At 43.2% G+C, this 19239-nt stretch overlaps 1 protein-coding gene across 1 annotated transcript in view; it reads left to right on the forward strand.

The window, feature by feature from the left end:
- Positions 1-10190: 10190 nt before the first annotated feature.
- Positions 10191-19239, forward strand: part of RASGEF1B (RasGEF domain family member 1B) — a 73932-nt gene continuing 64883 nt past the window's right edge. Inside the window, exon 1 of the mRNA XM_026115274.2 lies at positions 10191-10226. The gene's annotated coding sequence lies outside the window, so the exon portion shown is untranslated. The remainder of the gene's footprint in view (positions 10227-19239) is intronic.

Here is a 19239-nt window from a genome sequence, read left to right on the forward strand (position 1 = left end):
AACGTTAATTCTCCTTGGGAAGAATTGCATCTCAGTTTGTATTTAACAGACGTTTTTTTCAGCAAACTCCACACACAGGAGCCTGTGGTTTGTGTGATTTTTGAATTCACAGGTCACAGTTTTTAGAAAGGTTTCCTCCTTCGATGCAGTTTCTTACTGCTCTCTTAATTCAGAGGTGCTTCATCTCCTGTGTATAGTGTGTCTCGCTGCTTGTGTGTGTAGTTTAAAGGGCTTCCTTTCAGTGAAATTTCTTAGTGAACACTTCTTGCTCGTGTTTCTTATTGTAGTCCTCTGGGGCAAATATCCAATATTTCCATTTTACAGGGGAAGAAAATACGCCACAAAGAACTTCGTCTATATTTTGCTTTTAAGGAAATAAGTCAAATTCTCAACTTCCTGTAATGAAGGACCGGAAAAAAAAGTTAACCGGAGCAGAATACAGGACTATTGACCTACTCCTTTAACAATATAATGACTCTTCTATTTTTAGTAGACATACTAAGCTCTGTTGTGTGCCCTGTAGAGATGATGGGAACTTTCTGAGAAAACTTGTTTGGGGGGGGGGATCATAAACAGTTGAAAAGAATCAGCTGTGCAAAGTATTGCATGGGGAAGTATTCTGGGGGTGATGGGGCAGAAGCCAACACTTTTGCGATGAAAGCCTACTTCCTTTACTCAGAAGGGTCTTGTTTAATATCTTAGACCATATCGTAATAATGCACATGTTTAAAAACATGAATGGCCCAAATGAAAAAAGTTTTGATACAACATCAATGCTACAATCCCAGTCCCCCAAAGGGGTTCAGTTTTCGATCACAGAAATGCTTGCAGTCGTGAGCAAGTTTGGCTTCAGTTTCTATATACGAATGTTTTTTGTAATATCAATCTCATAGGATAAGAGGTTATGAGCACATTCTTTGTTAATGTATTTGTTTCTGCATGTGATTTTTCATTGATTGTGATAGTTGACAGTAATTTTTGCTCTTTTCTATCATTTTTACTGCACATACAGGAAGGAGGGAATAGGCCACCTAACTAGGGAAAGAGCTAAGTGCAGAGCAGGGAGTGGAGAACAAGGGACACAGAGGAAGAGTACTTGCACAGAAGCAGCTGTGAGGAAGGATGGGCAGAGAGCACAGCACAAAAAGGTACACACAGGTTGGGGAGCTGAACTGTATGTAGCTGCTAATGCGAACATTTCAGCTGAAAGTTTTGCTTCGTGGTGCTTGGATTCATCCTTTCTGTTCTTCGGGCTATCTCCAAGGATGCTGGTTATCTCTAAGGCGGAGCAATACATGTCTTGCCCAACTCGTACTGTTTCAGCCTGTTAAGCCATGCAAAGAAAGCAGCTGAGGTAGGACACCCCCCCCTTTTTTTTAAAGCTGGATCTCTGCCACTGCTTTCTCTAACTCCTTGTCTCTGCCCTGTGCTTTCCTTTACTGCTACTACCTTTTGGTTTCCTGTCCTCAGTATTTCCGTTCTCTCCTGGCTCCTCCACCACTGTTTCTAACAGAGCTCTCTAAAGCTTTATGTGAGGAAGTCTGGCAAGGCTCCTTGAGTCCAGCTCTGCTTTGTTACATGACGTATCTTATGTAACCCTCAAGTCAACACAAGGGCCAAGAAACCTGTGGGATAATCTTTGTGTGGGAGAACTTGGAAAATACCAAGTTGGACAGGTGAAAGTAGGTGCTCAGGGCAGGCTGGAACCAAGGTATTGCCTAAGCCAGTCTGTCACTGGCTGAGGTACTTCAGGACTTGGAGTGTTTGACTACCATTTTCCCCCTTTGGAATAAGTGGCTGCAAAACTTCCCTTAAAGTCAGGGGAATTGTATCTGTTTACTTCACAAGCGATTTTGGCCCACTTTGTGTAGAAGTTCCACATAGCCTTGAAAAAACTGAGCCAGCTGCAAACAGCCAACCTTGTGAAGTTCCTTTATCATCCGTATGGAATAACCCAACGCGGTGGTTCAGAGAAGACATTGATCTATGTTTTTATTATTACAGCTGCAGGTTTTGCTTTCCTCCCCTTCTCTCCCTGACAAAGTTCTTGGCAGGAAAGTGCTCTCACCCTGTCTGACACTGAAGAAAGCTCTGGAAATGCCAAGTGAAGAAGCTAGTAAGAAATTACTACAGAAAAAACGGGAAGCATGCACTGGTTACAGGGAACTGGGCAAGTGGTTAATTGTGCTGTGATAAAAAGGAAAGGTATTTGACAGCAGACACTTCCCCTTCTGCAGAACATTCAGTAAGTTCCCTTCCTAAAGGGGATGAATGTCCTATTAGAAAGAGAACTCAAAGCTTTGAATCATCAGTACTCAAGGAAAATAAATGGTTGAGGGGGGTGGAATCCTGTTTTCCCTATGGGTTAGTCTCACTGCCTGGCCAGGTGAGGGCTGATGGCTGGTGAGAATGACCTTATGTAGCACTAGTTTTCAAGGCCACTGTCCTGTTAACTCTGCACAGCTTGTGTGTGATTGCGCCTGTAACATTTGTGCATGGCTGTAGAGCAGAGCAAATGATTTCAAAGCTTTGAGAGCATCTCGTGCCTAGGTGGAAGGGGCGAGAGATGAGATCCTGTCAGATCGGGAGTGGAATGGAGGGGAGACCATTTGTTCTTTGTCCCATGGGATCCCTTCAAAAGCTTGTGACATCATTCACAAGTTAAAAAGCTCTTTTTTTCATCTAGCTATTCCCACCAGATATGTCTGTGAGAAACCTATGTTATGCCACTTAGTAGATGGACAGTAATCTTCCTAGACGGAAGGGTGTCTGGTTGTGAAACTGCTGGCAGATACGCTCTCCCCACAACCTATCCAGAGGTTTAATTACTTCTGTGATTACCCCTTCCCTGCTGCTACTTCTCTGTGCTTTTGGGGGTGGATTTACCTATAAAGATATATGTATCTTATGTTGGCATAAGTTTATTCACCTAAAATCAAAGTGAAAAAAACCAATGTTTTAATTGAGTTCATGCTATCAAGTGATCATGCTTTATCTTTGGCTATGTGTGTGGTTAAGCTCATACAGTTAAAGCTACCCAGAGAGTGCATGTTGTTTATCACTTAGGATATGAAATGAGTTAGTTGTAACAAATAGCATACCCAAAGCATCGTTCTGGGCTGTGGTCAGCTTTTCTGCAGGTGATGCTTTTATGGGAACACTGTGCTGCCCAGGAGTGGGAAGCAGTTGAAAGAGAGTAGAGAGCCAATTTATGACTTCAGAGTGGATCCTTGCTCAAGTCTCCAGGCCCACACTGACAGGAAGGGAGACTTTAAATGCCGTGCTGTGTTTCAGCTCTTTTTCTTCAAACAAAAAGCCTAGGTGAATTCTTTAGAAATTGGTAATGAAATTCTCATTGATGCCAGTGGGGCCGCTTTCACCTTATTTTAGTGACAACATGAAGAACTATGGAGAGCAGGAGGGAATTTATTCTCTGCTACCCAGCATCTTGTGACCAACCGTATCAACTTGATGGGAGTGGATTGCTTGCCACAAAAGCATGCTGCCATGTGCTGTGAGGCAAGTGCCTTGTCCTGATGGCCCTGCAACCTGAAAAATGGAACGAGTCCTGGGGTGCTCTGTGTGGAGCTGGGGAGTGTGTGACAGCTCATGGAACAGATTCATCACAGCCTATTGTAACAGAAAAAGACATGGTAAAAGAAGGTGCCATTTGTGGAATGCAAATCAGAAACTTCAGCTGCGCATGAGAGGGATTCTGGCTGGTGGGCAAAGGGGAATCTGAATGGAAATGAACAGGAAAGATGGATTTTGTTCAGCTTGACAGGCTGTATTTTATCCATCAGGTAATGATGCTGTTGCTGCTGTTCCACATAAGGAAGCTGACCTGAAAAAGCAGGGACCTAAGCAACCTGCTCCCTGCAGACTGGATATTTTCAAAAAGCGACAGATACCTGAGCTGCTGACTCCTTGCAAATGGGGGTTTTAAATCAAGCGAGCAAATAGTTTGTTAGGCAAAATTATTCACAGTAGAATAGCTTAGAAATTAACCATGGCAGAAAGTGAATGAATGAAAGGTGCTGCTTTGTGTGTGGCAGTCACAGAAAATAACACAAATTTTGATTCTAAGGGGATGAGAGATGATCTCTGAGAATATAATAGTATAGATGCTCCTAAGAGGAGAAGACAGTAATCCCTCTCTAATAGATGGGGACACTATCATAGCCAGATGACAAACCAAATGGACAGATGGGTTATCAGTCCTCCATAACAGGGAAGAATAGGAATGTTTTTATCTTACTGCAGCAGTAGTGGAGTGAAAGAGGACTTAAGAGTCTCCAGTACAGTTTCTCCTCTGCATCCCATTTGTCCTCACGTAGAAGCAGCTTCCCCATCACCATGGGGTCAGTGGCTCCTTGGTAAGTTTGTGGTCGGCCGTACTGGGCAGTGAACAGTTAGACAGCACGCTACTTTCCTCCTTGCAACGAGGGGGATGGGGCAGAGCTCCCTGCTGTTGGAGGGTCATGGCAGGACCAAGCAGAGGAGGGAAGCAGACTCTTCCATCTCTCTTGACTTGGTCAAGAACAGCCTAACCTAGAGAGAGAGATGAAGGGAAATATCCCTGAAGCTTCAAACCTTCCATGTTGTTTGAGTGTCAAGTGTGATGCAAAAGAAATGTGACCGGAGGGGCCTGGGAGCAGTAGCTGGCTGTTACTGGTGCAGATGAACTGGCCAGCTTGAGAGCCATGGCCTCGAAGAACTGCAGAGTCGAAGGATGCTATGGAAAGTTCTCGCAGGCTAGACCTGAAGTTGCAAGCTTTGACCAAGCATGCTTGCAGAGGAAAGGTAATCAAACACAAGTATGCCTCTTATGATTGCTCAGGTCAACTGGTGAATAGAAAGACCATTAAGCAGCAGAGGAAGGAAAAAAAAAAAAGGCAAATTCTGAGAGCTATTTTTTCTTTGTTTATCCATTAGAAAGGCAACCTGCATTCAGCATAAGGTCACTTTGACAACTAAACAGAATGAGAAGAAATGTGATACAGTAAGAAAATGGAGAAAGTAATAGGGAAAAATAAATTGTAAAGAAGAGCTATGTCACCCTTGAGATTGAAATGGAAGAGAGCTGTCTGCTTAGCTCTACAAAACCAGGGCATTCCTGTGTTATCAAGGAGTTTCTCCAGCCTAGTTTGTCCATTGCTTCCCACAGAAGATGACATGACCTCAAAAGGCAAGCTAGTTAGTAATAATTTTCTGGTATTCTGTTTGCGTGTTTCTTTTTTCTCAGTTTCACGTGTCTCCAAGTTCTTCATTATTGTCAGTAGTAGCCTTGGGCTCACCTACATATGCTTTACCTCTCTCTTCACTTCTGTGTCCTTCATAGACTCGGTGGTTGTTTAGAATTTCTGTAGTGGTGACACCTGGCCCGGGGACACCCCTGTTGTGATCAGAGCTATTTGAAGACAGAAGTGAAGACAGCATGCTTCAAGAAAATAGTATTTCAGTAGACAAGATGAGACAAAGGATGGGTGAAATGTCTATCAGAACTAAGATAGTGGGGTTAAGTAGCTTCCCAAAGGTTGCTGAGACCTGACTGCATATGCTCTGATTCCCCATGTGGATTGGTGACTGCAGGACTATCCTTGCTAGGGTGCTGTCAGATCCATTTTGGTCAACCCCCCCCCCCCAAACCAAACAAACAAAAACAAAAAAAAACCCAGGACCCTTCAGAGAAGTTGCTTCATTCCACCCCATCAGTTGGATCCTACTGATGCATCTGTTGCTGTAGGATGGGGGAAGAAAATGAGGGGATCACATAAGATCAGCTGCCTCAGGAAAAAAAATGAAAAACAAAACATGAATAATTTCAAGTTTTGGGGATAAATCTTGAATAAGCTTGCATTAGCACTAGTTACATTTTCAGCCCCAATTTCTTCCCTTTGAATTTACTGCAAACAGGTAAGGCTCAGTTGCTGCATGGGTTGTGCTTATGTAGATGCCGTTTGACTTCAGTTACGGTGAACTTGCCTTAAGTTCTGAGAGAGAACAGAAACTTAAGTTGTCTTGATGTCAGATAGTGATGTTGATAGTGATGATTTTGTTGAGGAAAGAGAAAATGATTATCCCCTCAGTCCTTGTTACCATCCTGTTGTCCTGTGTCAGGAATTAAAAAGCCAGTGCCCTTTCCTATGTTTTTCCAGTCAACACATACTGAGCAGGGTTTCTGTGAGCTGAAGGGCTTAGTATTACTCTTGCGAGTCATTACAGCAGTGAGCTAGAAGAGAAGCACTGTTCCAGTGTGCATTACCCTGCTTCTGCAGGTTTTAATACCAGATGAAAACAAGCCTTTTCCTTTCTCATTAATTGAGAAACAGAGAAACGTTTGCGCTCTTTCAATCACATCTGCAACAGCTCTGCTTGCTTTACTGGCATTTTACATATCAAGTGTGTAGTAGCCAGCGGAAATTGAGCTGCTTGAGAAATACACGTGTGAACTCCTTAAACGGCCACCTGGAAAAAGCCATTTGTCAGTCCCTTTGAAAGGGCAAAAGCAGCTGGACCTCACTGTGCCAGGACTGTCGATAGGGGGGATTTGGCAGTTACCCAAGAATTGGCAGATCTTGCTCTCTGACAAGCCCAGCACTACCTGGAAAAGAGGTTTGGGCACTGCTAATCTTTGACAATTAGGTAACCTTGTCCTTTGGAGTGTTGGCAAGCATCAAGCCATAATTGAGCAAAACGAGAAAATTAATGAGGACTGATGCTAGATCAGCTAGTAGGGAAGCTTTTGGGTTGCTTACATAGCTTCTTCGCATGCATGTGTGGTTTTAAGTAAAGTTGGGATGGTGTCAGATTGCTCCTGGCATCGGGATTATGAAACCTCCATGTACCCCCAGCCACAAAGGGTTTAGGTTTGAGTTGTTTGGGGAGGGAGGGCAGCTACTAAAATGATTACACTTGTGTGCTCGTCTGTATTTCCAGTGTGAAGTAGACATTTGCAAAACAGTCTGATAAAAGAAATGGAGCTCTTTAAATTACCATGAACCAGAGGCCTGTGGCACAAGGTTGCAATGAAGAGCGCATGAATTGGGCCAAAGGAAATGTCTGGATTTTCATTTTGCCTATTTGTGGGCCTTTCAGGAGACAGGTTACTGCCTCACTGTCTCTGTGGAAATCCTCCTCCTGTAACTTCTACAAGCTTATTCCTGTGATTTTGAGGGGATTTCCAAAGAATCCAGTTTCAGCGCCTACTGAAGTCAGTGGCAGAGCTCCAGCATTTTGAGAAGGAACAGGCTGAGACAGAGCCTTCGGCTTCTTTTGAAATTCCTGTTCTAAAATATAATTGTGCATCACTTCTATTTTCTTATTTAATATTTAAAATCAATTACCTTTAATGTAAAGTGGGATCTCAGCACTATGATAGATGAAGTGTCCCAGGCAAATGTCAAGCTGTTAGGCAGATAGTATTTCCCCCCTCCCCCCTGCCAAAAACCGGCCCAGCAGCCTGGGATAGTTTGGTTTTCAGAGATACTGACACCTCTTACTACTGACAACAAGTGCCAACTCCAAATCCTCAGATTGGCATAAAGAGTTTTCATGTGAACAAGAATAAGACTGGTACTAACAGTGTACGTGACTGGCTTAGATACAAGCATGCCTACTTTGCTGTCAGACTTTCCTCCTCTCATTTGCTGCCCCCTTTTATTGTACACCTGCCAAGCATGCAGGCCATTACAGCTCTTGGGTGCTACCATCAGTAAATTAATAAGCCTTTCTGCCAGAGGTTGCAGCCTTTGCCTCAGGAGCGGTGCATCGCTGGCCTGGAGGAAGCGGCTGCTCTTGGACCACCCTGGGGACATCCCTGGGAGGCCCTGGTGCTGCTGCTCCAGTGTCCTGGACAGCCCAAGTTCTCAGAGCTTCTCATGGCACAGTACGCTTTTGTATCATGCTAATTTTGGGGCCAGATGCATTGGGAGGAAGTACTGGGGTAGGTGATTGAGCCCTTTATTGCGATACAGCTGTTTGCTGCTATTTACTGTAAACCAGCTGTCCTTAATGGGAAGTTCTTAGGTTAATATATGCATGCTAAGTGACCAGAATTAAAACTCTGGAGGACTGAGCTTACCAAACTCTTTGCTAGCTCCAGAAATGATGGTATTTAACAACACAGTCAGAATGAGCTTTCAATTCTCCGGAGTGCTTTAAAGATTATTAAATGTCAGGGTAGGCTTTTTACTCTTCAGATTTTGGTAACGCCATTTAAATTGACTTCTAGTGTATGTCATTCTGTCTGAAAGGTCTCTGTAAGTTCTGATTTGGAGACTTGAAGCCTAATGGATCTTTAAATAATTCCATAAGGGATAAAAAGAGCTGGGGTCTTTCTGACAAATTGCATTTGTAATATCCCCAGTGATTGCTGAGGGAAAGATACTGTGCGGCAGCAAGTGATTCTGAAGCGGGAAGTACTGGCACAGCTGACGTGGTTTGTATTTTTCCATAGTGTCGAACTGTTCCAGCCTCTTGTCAGTAAACTTTAGTGTACTGACTGTATCAGTCAGTTTTATTATTAGCCAGGGTTACTGTTGGGCATTGAATATGTACAGAGCCAAGCTAACACACTGCAAAAAAACAAAAAAAAGACATCGGGGCATAACATTGAATGGGTGTGCAATTGAAATGGGCTTTTTCACTAAATTCGGTTGTAACGAGGTTTCAGAACACACTGCACCCAGCATGTTGAAATGACTGGAAAAGACAAACACTTCATCCCCAGAGCTGGAGTGGACAGTGTTTTAACAGGGGATGAGACTGGGTTCCAGTTTGTTCCATTACAGAAATAGGTCCCGGAGATCTCTGGTCTCTGTACGGATTCTGTAAGAACTGCCAGGAGTCTGCAGGTGTGCTTGGGGTTTGAATTTTAAGTTGATCTCTGCTCTAGGTAGGGACATGGCCTGATGTTTTGAAATTTGAAATCCTGCAAACAGGCAGGAACAGCCCAGCTTGTACCAAATCACAGCCAAGGAGATAGTTTGCTCCGGAGGTGCTCTCCACACTAGACTGTGTACTGCAAAATGTTCCTTTAGGCTTCAGGGATTTAAGCATACTCCAAAGATTTTATTTCAGTGCCAGAAATCTTGCCTACTTATTACTGGCCTCTGGAAGCACTTCTTTTTAGCTTGTCCCTAGCAATATTAGCTAGCCTCTGGGTTTGTGCAGTTGTCATGATGCCACATCCCCTCCCTCGCTAGCTATTCTGAGTTGCTTTGCTGGGGAGCTGCCCTGCCAGCTTAGCTCTGAGTGGTTCAAGGCCTTACCTCTGAGTAGGGAATGTGTTGCTGTTATCAGTGACCTTGCAATGGATCTTATCTCAAACTAGATTAAGGTAAAAATACAAATAAAGGTGTTTACTTACAGCATACAAAAGATGTGGCCCATTGGGAAAAAACAAAACAAAATGTTTTTTGTCTGCTTGTGCCAGGGTCACGTCTCTCTGCTGTATTTAGCTGACTTCTGTAGCTGCTTTCTGGACCCCATCCCTGGACTCTGATGGCCTATCTGAAGTCTGTAGACTTTTAAGAGAAAACCCTTTACTGGTGCAGCATATTTACTATATAGCCCTTCTGTCTTGTGGAAATCTTCCATGGGTTCCATTCATATTCACTCCTTTTCCACCAGACCCTATTTCCTGCGGACAGGTGATACCTGACACCTTTTCATCAGTGCAGATATTCTAGTGGAAAATCATATGCTACTTTTGGTATGTAGGTGACTTAACTTTCTGACCCAGCAAAGGGATCAACTCTGCCTCCCATCTTTCACCCCATGCCTTTACTCCTGAGAATGTACAAACAGCATGTTATGTCTCTTGAGCTGACCTATATGTTTACCAATCTTCGTATTGGCTATCAGACTAGATGCAAACATCTAGGCAGAATTAATTCACGCAGCTCATTTCTGGTGCTTGAATGTGGTCAAACACGATGGTGATCAAAAGCTTTGGCTAATAGTTATCTTGGGGTAAGGAGCCTTCTCACAATCTGTTTTGGAGGGGATGTCAGAACTTTGAAGTCCACAGATTGGTCCTTGAGTCCTCTTTAAATGTGGCACCTTGTTATATTACAGATAGAGCATATGTAGCATCTTATATATTGGGATATCCATACTACTTTGCTTGTGTTGCAGCTTGTGTATGCAAGTGCTGGGAACCATGTAATTATTTTCTTTCTTTACAGGTAATCAGAAACATTGGTCAGGATGGAGTCGGTTTGGTGAGTCCCTTTATTCAATTTTAAACTCATATTTGCCCAAAATAAGTGCTTTAAGAGCAAACACTTCTAGTGGGGTTTTTTTCAGACTAAAAAAGTAAGCAAGCCAAAAAACCCTGCAAACTAATGCTTGCTCACCATCATCTCTTAGAGCTAATGTTTGCGTTTTTAGAAGACTTTTCAGGTATAAACTTAAAAGAAGCATGAGAGAGTGCACAAGAGAGTGCAGTTTCCACTTGTGAGCATTTAAAGGGAAATATGAGCGCTGTAGGAAATACCAGTTTCATTTCTCAGGGAGTTTGTGTACATTTTGTTCCTGGTTTTGCATTATGTGAACTCACAGTACATGAGCTCTGCTTTGAGTTTGAATGAAACCAAAACCCTCAATACGAAGCTCAGCTAAAACTGCTCAGTTTGATCTATTTTGTGGTTTGATCATATGAAGTTAACATATTTCTCATGGTTTCTAGCCAAAAAGCCAATGTAAGGCTCATTTGAAATTTAGTAAACATTCACTTGGAATTGGGCTTGGGTTTTGAGGTGACTTCATTGAACCTAGCCTAAGCTTCACATTTACAACTGAACTACAGCAAGTAGTGGAACAGAACTTTTTGGGTAAAGCTCCCTGTCTACCTTCTGGATATTGATCTTGACAACTGAACTAGCACTTGTGTGCTTGCAAGCAATAGTTAGATATAATGATAGCACCTGCTAGCATTTGAATTTCCTGCTAGCCCAAATTTGGATTTCCATGTGCTGTGTGCTTTCGTATGTCTAGGAGAGTGTACCTGCTGGACACAGGCAGGCACAGGGTGGTAGGGGATGTTGTTATCCTAGTTCATCAGGGGCAGGATGGACTTGCGCAGTGCTGAAATGCTCCTGTCTGTTTGCAACCTTTGGACTTTACTACTAGCCTTGAAAGTTCCGGAGCTAAATAGTCTGTGCAATAATATGTAATACTGGTGATGTGAGCAGCTGGGAAGAGAGCTATGTAGTTAGTGTAGGGAAATGTTTGGGAGCTTTGGTGTTTAGAGAGAAAAGCCCTACAAGCAGCTAGCTGGAGGATGGGTTGGCGCACAGGACAGCCGTTTCAGTTGTCCTTCCTCATTTCTGTCTCAAAGACGAGCAGAGTGTGCTTCCAAGAAGCTGCAGCAGTACTAGACTACTTGCAGTCCTATTATTTGTGTTCCTCCCAACCCTGCCATACGTTATGTTTGGCAGAACATGAAGGCCTAAGATCAACAAAACACTTAAATGGGCTCAGGTGATGTTCTAAACCATGACCAAAGTCATGTCTTCAGTAAGGAGAAGGGGTAAAAGAGATTTTTTCTTTTTCCCCCAGTGCGCCTGCATACAGAGTCAGAATCCAGTTGCCTTGGGCTCTTTCTGTGGCTGTCAGACATCAGTTTCAATTTCATCCAGGTTTAACTATTGGTGGTTTATTTCGTTGTCAAAATATTTCAGGTGTCTTAAGCTATGAAACAGTTCAGAGTGGCAGGACTGGGAGGATTATTGCTTTGAAATTATTTTATTGTATTTTTTTGTCTTAACGAATGGCTTCCTCAAATGTAAAGGCATCTCTAGCTGTGAAGTACAGCAGAGAAACAAAGGACAAACCAAACTCTTGTTCCACAAGAAAGTGAAGCGATTGCTGCCTTGTTCTGCCCTCTGCTCTCTGAAGCTGTCCTCTACCTACAGGGGAAAGCCTGTGAAGCCCCAGTTTGCACTCAGTTCAGTATTTTGGGTATCTGCTGTTCAGTACTTCTCAGCTTTGAGTGTTGAATGCTGCCACCAGACTGAACAGAGCAGGGTAGGTGACCTTCTCTGTCAGTGGTAGGCTTTGAAGGGAAGCTCAGCAATTTCTGAGGTGCCAGCATCTGACCAGGGAAGATGAGCCGTCACCCTGGAATGAGTGTGTCAGGATCAGCCCTGCCAGGGGCTGAACTTTCCAGCTTCCATCCAGCAAAACACCCCAGGAATGCACAAAATACCCAGGAGGCTTTATTATGGACAGATAGATACTGTACTCCTAGATAAAAAGGATATTCTTTGCTGGATTGAGGTTTGAATGCTGAATAACTTGGAGGATAAAACTTTGGCTCAGTTTATTTAGGCGGGCTAGGGAAAAGACATAAGTGCAGGCTGAGTTAGAACTGGATGGAGTAAAGACTTTTTGATGGAATTTTTAAAGGTACTTGGATGGATGCTTAACGATGCAGCTGAGTACTGGTGGGATTTCTTAAATCTGCTAGCTTGCAGGGGATGAAATACCTCAGGATGGCTGTGAGTGGCTTAATTCCTCTGCCACACACTGCTCAGTGCCAGTATTTGTTTTCCCCTCCCCCCCTTTTTTTCTTTTTTAACCTGCTGTCTTTCAAGGTAGCTGTTATAATTTCAAAGGGGGGCATACAGTTTTGCACTTCAGATGCTTGCTAGACTAACAGAAATTTTGGGTATTTATTAACGTATCCCAAGATCTGTTCTATACGCTAACCAAGACTTTGGAAGAGAAATTTTGAGGTGTCAGCCCTAACCTAGAAGAGGTAGAACAGAAATCAGAATGTTCACTCACAATGTCCCAAATAAACTCTGCAATTGCAAATGTGCTTTGTAATGTACATGTAAACAAAAGAGGATATACTTGGACCAAGATAAAATGGAGAAGTTTTCTTTCTGTCTCTGCCCCCTTAACTTACTGTAGATGCTTTCCTGAGACAAGCGCACTCACTTCCTTGGAGATGCAATACTGCTTTGTTAGATAAGGCGTCAGCTCTTCCACAGGATCCTCCCAGGCTCTTGCAGTGCTGTAGTTCAGGGATGCTTTCTGTAGCCACATTACCTTGCTCTCCATGTCAGACTCATTAGATCAAAATTTGCCTTTAATTCACTATCAGCTGTGTGTTTGTTTCTGCTAGCATACTGCTTTTGACAAACTGTTTCTGGAGTGATACAGCTGAAAGTTCTGTCCTGGAGTACAAATAAATAGAATAAATCCATGTGTTTAATCTAGCTGTTGAAATGGCTTTGAACCCTCCAGAATTGCACCTCTCTAATCTTGAGAGAGCACATGCAGCAGAGTTGCCTGGAGAGCCTGACTCTAATTCCCCCAATACAAATTGATGATATGAAAAGCTGCCTCTAATCACACCTGCAGCCTGGTGGGAATGGACTCAGCAGTTCCTCCTGCCACAGCTCTGAGGGGAAAGAAAATCCTGCTCTTAGAGTTGCATGCCATGTCTACAGTGAGATGTACCAGTATGCTCAGAGAAGCACACCAGTGCTTTGAACCAATACCACTCACTCCATCCAGGCTGTGCTGATAAAAATCATCCGCCAGTGTAATTGTGCCTAAATAAAGACTTCTGTCGGTATGGCTGTGTCAGTGGAGGAGAGCAGGGATGTCACCACCTCATATCCTCGGTAATTTGGCTGTACTGGCAGATGTATGTAGAATTGCCAGCTGTTAGTGAGATGTGAATGGCAGTTTGCAGCATACTAGATTCAAGCAGTACATGCTCAGAGCAGGTTATCCCCACATCTGTGCTGTCTCTGTAGCTGACGGATCTGCTTTTATTATTATCTTTAATCAAGATGTCCACTGCTACCAAAAGGAGCTATCCTTCCTATCCCTGTTGCCCTACATTCATGGTCCTGCCTGTTCACCTGTGGTCCTGGACATCTCTGCCAGCTTTAATGGCTTCAGGCCAGTTGCTCTTGTGCCAGTACAACTGCTTGTGAGGTGAAAGCGTAAAATGGATTGAGAGGCTGACCTAAAAGTTTCCTTTCTGTTCTCTTCAGTGCTCAACTTGGGCTCCTGCTGTGGCCTCACAGACACTGCATGGGTACAGCTGAAGGCCAGGGAAGAGCTTTGAGTGAGCTGTTAGAGGCAGAAACTCTTCAAACTGGAGCCTCCACGGAGAGGAATGGCCATGAAGGCAAAGCCCTTGCCTCCTTTCTTGATACAGGTTCTATATTAGGTCAGGTTTCCCTGTAGCTGCTCCACGTGCCCAAATATAAGGCTGCTTGTTACGTTGCTTACAAATTTTCTGTGCTGATGTACTAATGCTGACCTCAGTGGAATTGGTTCAGATTTACTTTGGTGTGGGTGCGTGCATGATCAAACAGCCGTGGTAAATGTGACACCAACTGTCAGGATCTTCTAATCTTCGTATGAGGTGAAAGATCTCTCGGTAATGATATGGCTTAATCACCGAATGGCGTTTTGCATGCATCACTGTCAAATGCTGTCATGGTTTTAGTCAGAAGGTATTTCAGTGGTTACAAGCTGCTGGTGATTAAAATTAGTATAGTTGCACTTATGAGAAATGGAGCTGAATTGCCCGTAAAAGGGGAAGAAAACTTAAGTTCATTAAAAAGGTTGTGTCAGTCCTACTGAGCCCCTTATTTTTTCTCTGTCAGTCTGTTTGTATCTCTTGTATGTTGTTAAAGAAAATCCTTCCTTTGAAATTCAGACAGAATTTAAAACACAAAAATAATATGCCTGCCAAGAAGAAAGACTGTTTTTATTAGTGAAATTAATAGGATAAAGATAGGGAGCAGAGATGCACATTTTCCCACTCCAGTATTAAAAATATATTTATATGTTGTTTTTCTGGACAAAAGCAGAGAATTCCAGTACTTTTCTCCAACACCCACGCATGCTTACTTAAAATTGGCAATTTAATAGAGTCTGGATTGATTTAGACTAAGGCCCCGGAGTTTAAGGCACAGGGAGACTCTGTTAACTCCTGCTTAGCTGACTCTCTCACGCAAATTGCGGTGGAGTTGCTAGATAATGGCCCCTGTCGTGTGGCAGCAGCATATTAATCTTTGCAAGTCTTGCCCACTTGAGGCCAAGCAAGAAGAGCCTTAATAAAAGGCTTGTCAGGTCTGTTTAGCAGCACAGCTCCTTGCCACGTCCTCCTTTCAATGCCAGAACAGGAGTAACAGGCTGGGGCAGAGGGAGTATTTCCTCCTCCTGCGTCCGCTGGAGAGGCGGTGGGAGGCACCCGTGAGGGTACAGCCTGAATATCGCCCGACGGAGCGGAGGAGAAGAGCCGCTGGTGCTGCGGGAATGAGGACACTGGGGACTTGGGACTGTGGCAGATAGAGCTCTTTTCTGATAAGAGCTCTACAAAGCTTAGGTCTCCCTTAGTTGTGGCGTACCTGTATCTCTGGAAGGTAACTTGTCCGTAGCGTTAGCTGGCTGTGCGACGGGAGGATTAGCAAAGCAGCTTCTAAATTTATGGATTTGCTTTCAGTCCAGCTGAAAGCAAGAGTCTGCTTATGCAGTAATCGAGAGGACAAGGGGGAAAAAAATGGATTCTGAGTCTTGAGGATTCTGTGCAAGAAGATGTATACAGCTCCTGCCTTCACTTTTTTGCCCCTGATATTAAGGCAATACTGCCTGTGTTGATGTCAGTTTGAATTTCCTGGTAGCTGATGTTTCTCTTGCAATCCTAGAGCCTGGAATCAAAAATGTACAAGAGAAACTCAGTTTGTTTTTTTGTTCTGCTTCTCCAAAGCAACAAAGGTGTTAAAAATTTCCAAACTATTAGCTCTAAAGTGTCAAAATCAGAAAAGTGTCTAGATACATAAAAATGGATCAGTTAAGAAACGTTTTTTCTAGCAGGCTTCTGCTTCTTTGGAATCTTCCTTATTCTTTTGGATGGGTTGAAGGTTTCTATTCCTGGCTTGCTTGTACTGAGCAGCATTCAGCTGTTTTTAGCTCTTACTGTAGGGCAGTTGGCATTGTTGTTTCATAGGCAGCTTGTCCTACACTTCAGCCCATGAAGCTTTGTGTTTCTCAGAATGTGCTTTTCCTTTCAATTCCTCTTCCTCTCCCTCTTCCTCCACACTTCATTTTAACTCCTTGTTGATTCCTCAGAACACACTCTTATTTGTTTTATGGAAGTATTTAGGAACTGAGTTGAAAGTTCTTCCCTTCCCCCAAAAAGCATTTGGACAAAGAAGGATTATTATTTCTCTGGGAGCGGAGTCTGAGGGCCAACAGTGGATGTGTGGCTAGGGGGCTGGCTGGAAGGCTGAGCGGCAGGACAGGAACGCATGCAGTCATGTTTCGATTTATGAATATTCTTACTGGAAACAATGGGTCTTTCCATTGACTTCCACAGAGCTCTTTGAATTCATTCTAGCTGAAGATTTGGCTTAACAGCTGGAGGACAAAATTCAGCTTTATTTAGTTAGAAGACCAAGTGACTTTTCCTTATATTTGGAATTAACTGCTCTAAGTGACTGTTGTACTTTCGTATGTTGCATTAGCCGTTTGACTTTATTTTACTCTGAGTTCTTCTGAGAGATTTCATTCAAGCTATACATGTCCTGAAGTTCAGTTGTCAAATGCTGATGGTTAGGATGGACACTGTGATCTCCTGAAAACCTTTCCAGGCCTATTGTCTGTGAAATTCATTACATCTTCTTTGGCTGAAAATCCTGTCAGTTTAATGTATCTCATGGATTTAATTGCAGTTTTCTCAGGATAACAAATGACTTCAGTATTCTCTTACTCGTATGTTTATACTGGGGTTGGTATAAACCTTGGCCCTGACCAACCTTGTGCCCTTTGGATTAGGGGAGCAAGGATAACGTTCTCATCCTCAAGCTCTTGACTTAAAACTTAAGGTATAGCAACCTAGAGACTGTTCTTATTAAAACTAGTGGCTGTGTAGTAGTTGAATATTGTCAAGGCTCAGAGCCTAATGGCACAGTAGATTAGAGTAGTTGCTCTATATGTAGTGAATTATTAGCTAGGCGAAGCTAAATCCACATCATTTTCCACTCTTTGAACCCCACAAAAGAGCTAGCATCTGCCCCACTGGCTTTGGAGTTGTCCTGCCATGCACTGCAGCATCGTGAAGTTACAAAGGGAGACCAAACTGTGTCGCTGAGGTGGAGCATAGTACTGTTTCTCTTTCTTGAGCCATCATTTAGCAAGGCAAAGGCCTCTAAACTGCCTGCAGAAGTCAAGATTACGAGCAACCTGTTGTGAAGGTAATTGCCAGTGATGCCTAATCAGAAGGGTTTTCTTTGAAAAACCTCTTGACAGAATCAGCGCAGCAAACAGTGGTTTTCTTCCCCTATGAAGACGTGCAATGACTCTATTCCCCTGGCAGCAGCCTTCAGTGGAGTGAACAGGGCACTCAAGGATCTAGTAAGTATTTCAGTAGTAGTTCAACAGCCTTGAAATGGTGCTTTGACTAACATGGGGCAAAAGCTTAACTTTACCATCTTGTAAAAGGCTGTTCACATGCATGTAGTAAAAATACAGAACAAATCAGCCAATAAAAGTCTGATAGCAGAAGCAATCTGTCAGAAGCAGTTTAGATTTTTTTCCTTTGTGACAGGGCAGAATTGCCTGTGGTGTAAGGAATACCTACCTGTAGCCTAAACCCATTTTAGAAAGTTCTAGCTGCTGCGCTAAATAAAGGCAGCACATGAGCCACGTGGGAGTCTTCATTTCTAATCTAGCTTGGGCCCAGAGTGACATTGCTTTTCTTGACAAATGTCCTGTAAGAATGAATGTTTCTATTGTGCTGTGAATGTGGATAGCGCTGTATGTTGCAAGCCTTGGAAACCCTCACGGTTTTGGAATTTTGTGCAGTGCTTCGTACTTCCCCAGGTAGAGCTGCTGTTGTTAGTATTGTTAAACAGACTATTACTTTTGCATTTTTGTGTCATGGTCATGATACTATCATGCTTAGCACAGTACAAACATGTAACAAGAAGATAGTCCTTGTCCTAGGGAACTTGAGATCTGAATCAATACCTGATAAATTGATATCCCCCAACAAGTAAGCATCAGGAGTCAGTGCAACAAATATCAGTGACTACAGCAGGCAGGAGAGGTGGCCTCAACATTGCTGAATTCTCTCTACTCTTCACTGCTAAGGAGAGTTTTGAAGCAGGTTTGAAGGAGGATAATAAATTAACTTTGCAGGAGGTTGAAAGGAGCTTCTCCCATGGCTGAATGACAGCCCAGAAAAGAATCTATTTGTGTGCGTTAAGAATGTAGTAAAGTGATGGAGGCTGGCTGGAAGTCAGTGCCTGACACTGACCTGGAGAAATGGAATAGAACCAGGTCAATGAATTTCTTCACTGAAAAGGATTCCTGTCCATTTAAAAGTAACTTGTTTTAGTAGCCTACCACTTGTATTTTAATTTTGCAAGTCATATCATTTTCAGGAAATGATGTGGAAACATTGTGTGCTCTGTCTGTGTAATTTAGGGAAGATTTATGAAATGGGATCAAAGGCTTTGGGTTGGGGTTTCAGTTTTCCCATGATCTAGGAACCTTCTTTACCCCAATCCAGTAGATTGGGGAAAGGAGGTTTGAGCCGAAGATGAAGCAAGCTGCTCTTTGCTTTGCATCCCTGAAAACATGCAGACTTCTAAAAAATATCTTACATTTGCTGCTGTAAGAGAAGTAGTAGTACTTCAGCTACCAGTAGCACTCAGTAATACAGAGTGTCAAAATGGCTTTGCGTCCTCCATGATAGGTCATCTAACCAAAAACATCTGTTCCAGAATCTTGGGGGGTGGGGGACACATTCCTTCAGCCACTGAAATCCTTTTCTGTCAGAAGTTTAGTCTGCCTGGGACCACAAAGAAGGAAGCAAATGATCTGTAACACTCTGTTCTTAACATGCTCTGCAGTTTAATCGCTGTTCTTCTACTTGGCTGTGCAGGCAGACGGTTCTTGTCTGGAAACTATCATCAAGGAAGCAAAACCAAGTTGCAGTTTAGTTAGCAACTTTAAGTGCAGGTCTGTTGTGTGGCTTCCATATTGGTGGTGTAGGCCTCCCTGGTAGATCATCCCGGAATGCCTGATGGAATATGCTCAGTTCACAAGTAAAATGAATTGGCTTTCAAATCACTGGCCTCAAAACTCAAGAGTGGGCTCTTCCCGAAATGCCAGATAGACTCCTTTCTGCTTCTCTGTCACCACCATTACTAATAGGGTTCTGCATGCCAGGTGTCTGTCAGAGAGGTCTTCTGT

Source organism: Dromaius novaehollandiae, chromosome 4 (genome assembly GCF_036370855.1).
Source record: "Dromaius novaehollandiae isolate bDroNov1 chromosome 4, bDroNov1.hap1, whole genome shotgun sequence".
Taxonomy (NCBI): domain Eukaryota; kingdom Metazoa; phylum Chordata; class Aves; order Casuariiformes; family Dromaiidae; genus Dromaius; species Dromaius novaehollandiae.